Genomic DNA, 8,644 nt, shown 5'->3' with positions numbered 1-8,644 from the left:
CTTCGAGAGTACAATCGAAGACGCGCTACTCGGATAGAAAATTACTTTCCACGTCAAATATCTCTCGCTGTGGTAAGCTTCGTCGAAACTTCGGGCAATTCGCGCGTTTTCGCTTCGAGATCCCCGGGTAAACGCATAAAAATCCGCGGCCTGCTTGCCGCGTCATCAAAGAGTTAATTACTCCGTCCTCGTGTAAACAGAAAATATATCCACCTGGAAAAAAAGAAAGATCGTGATGCGTTATATACGTCGCGTGTAACCGAAACATCCAACCAGTCGCTTTGCTCGTTCGCACAATCCACCCTAAAAATCCACAGAAAAAAGAAAGAAAAAAAAATGAAAGAAAGATAGAAACGAACCAATGAAAGAGGAGGATGGATAGAGAGAGAGAAAGAGAGAGAGAGAGGGAACGAAAGAAAGAGAAAGAAAAATAGAGAATACACGGATAGGGAGAAAATGAAAGCTGCCGCGACCCCTTGATGGATCGGCCGTAATTAACCTCCGGATTAATTGAAAATTGAACATTTCCCGTCTCTCCCCTGTGTGTGTGTGTATGTGTGTGTGTGTACTGGGGCGTCGGGCGCACGCACCTACACACACGTTCCTCTCCCACACACGCGTGGCTGAATATTAAATGCAGCTGGCCGAGGTAATTGGTCCGCACTGACGTTTATATTACGTCGTACAGAGGCGAGAGTTATCGTTATCGCGCTGTCGCTAATTCCTCAGCTGTTCTTATCACTCGTCGCCCATACTCCATCGTTCGTCGAGGTGGTGGCTCGAGGCGCTCGACGAGGATAGGCTCTAGGGGGTTAAAACGACGAGCTTCCCTCCTCCGTTTACTCACTCACCCTCCCACCCACTGTCTTTCTCTTACTCTCTTGGTGATCTATACTTTCGCGAGTATTTCGCGAGCAAATTGCGCGCACACGAGCCTCGCAATCTCGGCGATAAGAAAAATAATTACGGTGGAACTCCGTTTACGTGAATTTGTCGGCGGGCAAACAGCGGCTCGTGGTAACAGAGGCGCGCTGATTCCCAGTTTTATTTGTCGATTTGTCCTTCCGCGCGACAGTTCAAGTTCAAGCGAGATGGAACTCGAGGAGTTCAAAGACTCGTGTCGAACAGTAAAATAATGGAATATTTAAGATATGATATAGGATGGGATCAGAAATCGTACTGAAAGAAGTCCGTGATTACTTTTAATTATTAACGTCTGAAAGAAATAATTTTCAAAACGTAGTCGATGTTTGAACTTAAATTAAATTTAAAATTAATAAAATTAGTGTTTTTCTTCCATTTTGATGTTTCATTGAAGAAAAATATAGATGAGTGGACCACCTTAACATATAATATTATATATATTATATAGTTACGTAGAATACTATTTTATTATTTGAAATAAGAAAATAATGAAAAATTTCGTTCAGATAAATATTCACGGAATTCACGGAATATTTACGTGAATTTGTACATTCATTTATTTATTTGAATAGCATAGTTTGAGTCTGAGTAAAAATTCACGATGCGCAAAAGTGCTTACAGGTTTGAAGTGGAGCACAATGCTCCACGGACTGCGTAGATTTCACAGTGGATTAAGAATCGATGAAAAGGCCGATGTCAGCGAGATGCTCGTTCGCCATCATGCCAACAAGCTAGAAATAGGATCGAATTGGTTCAACTCGAATGAAATGAAATCTATGCCTTTGTCTTCTCTGAATTTAAGATCGTTTCGAATCAGCGGTAGAAACGAGAGAAATATTTCTTTTTCCCCTTCATTCTCTACAATCATTACCAATAAAGTTACCATTTTCGTGTGAAAAACGAATATTTCTAAACCGAGTGTTGATGTGTGAATAAAATATATACTGTACTGTTATGTTATCAATTATGTTATCACATACAACAGTATATATAAATAATATATAATTGTTGTTGCTAGTGTTACATAAAATTCAATAATTAGTAATAAAATTACCATTTTGACGTGAAGAATATCTAAATCGAAAATGGCTAAAAACAGGCTTTTGTTATTATCATTATTATGTATAATTAAATAAATAATAATGAAGTTACCATTTACTATTAAAATTATAAATTTATATATATTAAATAATTAATATATATTATTATTAATTTATATATATATATATTATTATTAATTTACGTAGTATATATATATATATATTATTAAATAATTATATATATATATATACAGGTCATTATTATTTGTTTATGTATATAGAAGAATATATCTAAGTCAAAAATGGCTGAAAAACAGTCTTAACTTCGGATAGATAATAACAACACGTGTCGTCTTGGAACTCTTGTGCTCGCGAATCCTTGATCTAGTAAACACGTAACTCTTTTTTCGCCAAAAAAAAATTGTGACAAGAACTATCGTCGCGAGTCGTGACTCAGTGCTCGGAAATGTGTTTGGTATATTTTTTTCCGCCAGCAGATAGATAAATTACGTTTCAAACCCTGACTTTTGATTCTACTTACAAATATTACAAATACCTCTCTGCGAAACTATTTTAACAACGATCCCGCTTTGACTCTGATTTTTATATGCGCAATACGTACGTCCACCGCGGAAATGCTTGAAACTTCAGCATCATACCTCAGATACTCTTCATATCTCTCAGTTCGTATTTTTATGAACTTCTCTTTTGAAAACCTTCAGCTCACTCGTAGACGCGCGAAAGTACGCAGTCTGTTTATTGCGTGAATATTGCAGACGTTGGCGTTTTCTTTTTTCTTTTTTTTTTTTTTCATTTTCTTCTGAAAATATCAGAATACTATTCGGGGAAAAAAGGGAGGAAATGGAGAGAAAAGAAGCAAAATCCGTCGCTCCGCAGGTATTCGGTACCACGCAGTACCCTCTAAAAATAACTGATACGTTTTTCCACGTTGTAGCCATCCGGTTACACCATCCACCTCTTTGTTCTCGTTGTTTCCCCTCATTTTTCTGATTTTACCCACCCACTCTTCTCTCGTTTGTTCAAGGAACCGCGTCAACCCGCAGGCGTCTGAAAATAGCTGGTTTTCCGAATTTTTGTTCTTCTTTCCATTTTCTTCTTTTTTTTTTACGAAGAGAGAAGATTTTTCCCCTCGTATGAAAGATTATTCAACTCTATAAATTATTTAAGATCAGTTAAAATTGACGTGGATGATTTATTTCTGAAAGTGGAAAATGGAAATGGAAAAAATACGGATATTAATGTTCGTTCTTCGGTAATTTTTCATCAAGGGAGAGAGAGAGAGAGAGAGAAAGAGAGAGAGAGAAAAACATTACACTCTGTCACAGATATATACGTTATCGTTGAAAAGGTCTACCGCTCATGATATATTCAGCGGATATTTCAAAAATGAATCACGAGAGGATGAGCCGCGAAGAAATACACGCGCGAGTGACGAAAATTAAGCGGAACAATTTTAATTTTGTAGACACTCGCGTCTCTCACAAAATTCAAATTTAATTAGCGCGAGAATAAAATTATTGCCCACGTTGGCGCGCGGAGATAAAAATTAAATTGGCCAACTTAAAAGTTGGAGAATGGACACTTTGACCATTCGAGAAATTCTTATCGAAAACAAGTACATTGTCGTGTTGGGAAATTCCGAAAACTGTTTCAACAGTTCAAGAGAGTTTCGATCGTTGGATCTTGCTAATGTCTCGCGTAAAAGCCGGTTAAAAGAGAGAATGAATTTCGTTGCAGCGAATTTTCATCCACCAATGAAATTGCGTACCCCTTTGTCCCCGGTTTTGCAGTTCATTTCGCAGTGTATGTATGTATATCGGAATATATATTCGAGTTTCCTTTAATTTGTTCGCTCTCGCGCCGTCACTGTCCCGGGCGAACGTTTTGTTCTACGAATTTTTTAATCCCACGTTGATTATTTTCCTCCCTTTCACAGTTGCACAAATCCGACGAACACGTTCCAATAATGTCGCAGATACTATTCCTGCTTACGTAGAAATGGAATTTCCGAGAAATTACGTTCGCTTTATTTTCTTTCTCTTCTATCTTTTTTTTTTTTTTTGAGATTCATTTCTCTTCGACTCGCTGCTTTCTTTTTGCCCCGGATTCAACTTAACAACGAATCGTAAACTCGCAACGCGATCAATTTGTTATCTAATCTTTTCACACTTGTTTTATTATCGTTTTATCGTGAAATGAGAATACTCTAAGAAATAATACATCCAGTTTACACGAGAGTCGCGTGGAATCTTTACGCCAAACACGAGATATCGAAATCGTAACGAAGGAAAGTGAGGTAAAAGAAAGTCGGCGAGAAACTCGGGAAGGTGCGATTACGGCACAAGAACGAACGACGCACTTGGCAATCGTCTATCCAATCCGTGCACCATTAAAAAACGGTTCATCACCGAAGAAATAACCACCGACGCGGAACCAATCATTCAGAAAATTCCGGAAAGAACCCCGTAATCCTAACGCCCTCCAGTCACCCTATCTGCCGTCCAAAAAAAAAAAAGAGAGAGAGAGAGAGAGAAGCACCCACACGACCCCCGTCGACCGAGTGGGTTCCACGTTTCCATAACCCTCGAATTTAAAGCAATATCCCGGCATCCCGTGGTGCGCGCGTGTCAGCCGGAAAACATTTTTTTTTTTTTTTTTCCACGGGAAAAATCAATAAGCTCTCCGGTTCACCCGCAAGATGCTAGCGGGCCGTGCGTGGGTGTAACGAGCGAGCCATGTCGACCGGTGCGACCGCATACTACGGCCCTGTACAACAAGAAATCGCCATATTTCTTGGCATTGGAGTTCAATCGTCTTTGCGACGATGGAGCTTTAGATTTAATATACATATATATGACATATGATGATACTGTATATTTAGATCATTTACCTTCGAGATAATTAAAATTATAATTAAATGAATTAATTGATACAAAAGGCACAAAATAAATTTTACTTATTTATTTTTTTAAAAAATTCACTTTCATTACTTTAAACTGTTAATAATATTATTAATTTTTAATTGTTACTGAAATATATTTTTATTATACAATTTTATTTAATTACATTACCGTTAATATAATTAAATAAAAATATTAAACTATATATATATATATTATATATATATATGTATATGTATATGTTTAAATAAATTTATATTTTATATTATTTTGCTTATCTATTCAGGAAATTTTTTTTGAGTTTGTGTAATAAACAATGTAGGGTTTTTACGATACGATTAATACTCTTTTCGATGCTATTTCTGTTTCCATTTAGATTATTCTATATTCTATATTTTATATAGAATAGCAGTATTTTACATATTAATACTGTATAATATTAATATATAATAGCTATGTTTTATATATTGATATTGTGTAATATTTTATATATTAATATTATAATATTATACATATATGTTATATTATAATTTTATAATATTTAATATTGTATAATATTTTATATTAATATTATATAATATTTATATTAATATTGTATAATATTTTATATATTAATATTATAATATCTTATAATATTTTATATAGTACTGTTGTAATATTTCATATTATCTATCGCAAAGTGTAATATCGGCCATGGATTATCTTGCCACGTGTATTGTGTCGAATGTTGTTACCGAGGTACGCAATTTCTCAGAAATACAAAACCAAAGTTGTAAATACTGCTTATAACTTCGAGGCACGCAGAATCGAACATGACCGAATATTTACCCTCCTCATTCGTACGGGAGCCATCGAAAGTGTAACATTCGGGCGAAATACAGTCGCTTAAGTGCGCATTAATATTTCTAAAAATGGGTCGCGAGTGAACGTTAAAATCCAGCTGAAATACACGCGATATTGAAGTTGAAACGAGGAACATTATTTCGTGACAAAAAGCTTAACAAAACAGTTGATAAAAGTCGTAAAGTGATGAACTTACTGAAAGATCTCGATAATTGTGGAAGAAGAAAAAGTTGCGAACGACCGCGACGTGTTTAAACGTTCTGTAATACGTATAGCGTCAAATTCGATTTCGATTGCGAGATAAATTACAGAAAAAGCTGGAGTTACGACAAATATAAGAACGTTCGACGTATTATAAAGAATCGTGGACATCTGAAACGACAAAAATTGCAACAAAAACCGTGGTTAAAGCATAAGCTGTGCCGTTTGCAATTTCCTAAGGAACACGAAACAATTTATGTGAAAAAGAAATGGCGAAGAATCATATCGAACACCGATAAAAAGAAGTTCGATTCAGAGGGACCTGATGGCATCAAGTTACGATACTATCATCGTGATATACGAAAGGAGCAGCAACTTTCGGAGTCATCGATCCATAGGAGGCGGCAGTGTAATGATTCGGGGAGGTCTCGGGTTACTGAGGTAAGGTGGAAACAAAATTTATTTATTAATGATGCCGTTATTAAATGCACATCAAGTATTACAACAATTATCAAACTCGTCTCTTTTATTTCTATCCATTGTTCCTCACGAAATGTGCTATTTTGTCATTTTGACCCACTGGATATTACCGTATTTCTAATTTTCCTATTCAAACTGTTCAGGATTTTTCTAATAAGAAGACGCGTGAAAATTAATCGTTTTGAAATCAATAACTTGAGATACATGGAATGTGCATTTAAAAAATAAATCGTGTAATTTATTTAACACTATTTCTGCTTCTATCGTATTCTTATCGAGATTTCATAAGATCTTGGATCTTCTTTAATCTTCTAGCTGCTCTAATATGCTTCAGCATATTTTACGAAGTTATTATAAAACTAGCGGATATCTGTATAATTTTAGAATGAGTATAATTTTGTAATTGTACGAAGATGATAGATTTGAACGTTTCGCGTGTATGGCGTGCTGTTTTGAAGTTTTAAATTTCCCACAGACGCATTGAGAAATCCTCAGTTTGGTCGCAACTATACGCTAACAATAATTAATCAGTTCGCTGATTAATTAGAATTACCAAAGTGGTCAAAATGATAAATATCTAACTTTCTATATTATATTATATTTCCTATTTCTATATTATATTATATTTTATATTTTCTGTATTTTATTATCGAAGTTTTATGTATTTATGACAGTCTTTAGCTATCTTTAGCTCGGGTGATTTTTAATGTAACATATTAACAAGGAGCTTGTGCCTTTTGCCATATTGTTAACTCTTCTTTGCATTTTAATTTGCTACGAACGTTACACTTTCGTCGTCAAACAGTCTCAGCGTTAACGAAGTGTTTCTCCAAAACTTTCCAAACTCCCATTCCTCGTAATTTCTAAAATTCTCCGCCGATTTTCGAAATCTCGCCGAGAAGCAGGAACCTTCTCTCCCCAATGAACCTTCTCTCCCCGATATCTTAACGCAACGTACATAAATTAATCTCCGTGAGCCGAGGTAACCGGAAATCGACGATCTTGCTCGCAACGAACGTTTCCGTACGGTGGGTCCGATCGTTAAGGAAGTCACCGGCTCTCGCGCGTCAGAAGATGGGGTGGTGGGAGGAGATGGAGGATGAATCCCCGAAGTGCACCGGCAACTCTAAATCCTCCGGGGTCCCCTTTTCCTGCTCCGCTGGAATTAGGAGAGGCTGGTCGTTGCTCGCGCGGACGGATGCTTCGAGAGGCCACGAAAAAGGGAGAGAGGGAGAGCTTCCTGAAGGTCCAATTCCTTTCACCGATCGGAGAATACCCCGGAGGACGCGAGACGCGGCTGATAGCGATGGGATCAAGTCCAATATGTACCTACGTATCCGAGTCAAGTTCGATGCCTGAGTTTCGCCTCCGCTGTAAGAATCGATCGACAGGATAGATAATTCGAATTCATCTTCAACTTGACTTCGCGTGAATTTCGTCTTTTCGCCATGGTATTCAGATCTGCTTGCGAAATTCGCGAAACGTACGGAACTATTTCGCTTAAAATTCGAGCCCCGTACCTGGAAGTACCACGCATGCGGAAATACCAGCTTCGCTCAGAAATCTTGGGACAAGTACTACTAGTGATAGTTTGTGTAATAAAAATGGCACGATATAATAAACATCGATAACAATAAATGACATATTTGTAATAGAAATATAAATATAGGGTATAAATTATATACAGAGTGTGACAATATAAATTATTGTACTTGCAGCGTACTATTGCAAATACAACAAGTAGGAAATGTACTTTGTACAGTAAAAACTTTGTTAATACATTAATATATTGTTATATTAGTTTATATATGTATCATTAATCAAGTACAATATATATATACAAATACAAGACGTAATTTGTATAATAGTAAGGACTCAGTTAATATCATAATATATTATTATTATTACTTTAATGTATATTACACAAAAGAACTATACGCGTTGCATTATATCGCATTACAAAACACGTGTACACGATAATCCACGGATATTTACTGGACATCAAAAAACAAAATTGTCCCAAGATCCTCGAGCAATAGTGCAAACACATATACTCGCGAGATACTCGATCCCATCTCTCAAGTTGGACCATCGTCGGACTGCACGAGACCTACACGACGTCCCAGGTAGTCGATATCAAGTCGACTCCTCGTCCAAGAAGGACGTAGGGGTAAAAGAAAAAAAAAAAAAAAAAAGAGAGAGAAATCCAAAAAAATTTCAAAACGTGTTTGTATC

The 8,644-nt window shown here is 36.3% G+C and overlaps 1 long non-coding RNA gene across 1 annotated transcript in view; it reads right to left on the bottom strand.

Moving 5' to 3' along the window:
• Positions 1-775: 775 nt before the first annotated feature.
• LOC122527894 overlaps positions 776-8,644 on the bottom strand; it is a 19,696-nt gene continuing 11,827 nt past the window's right edge. Inside the window, exon 3 of the long non-coding RNA XR_006306440.1 lies at positions 776-852. This is a non-coding gene — a long non-coding RNA (uncharacterized LOC122527894). The remainder of the gene's footprint in view (positions 853-8,644) is intronic.

Source organism: Frieseomelitta varia, unplaced genomic scaffold, assembly GCF_011392965.1.
Source record: "Frieseomelitta varia isolate USP_RPSP 00005682 unplaced genomic scaffold, Fvar_1.2 scaffold_236, whole genome shotgun sequence".
Lineage (NCBI taxonomy): Eukaryota > Metazoa > Arthropoda > Insecta > Hymenoptera > Apidae > Frieseomelitta > Frieseomelitta varia.
This window is presented reverse-complemented; position numbering and strand designations above follow the sequence as displayed.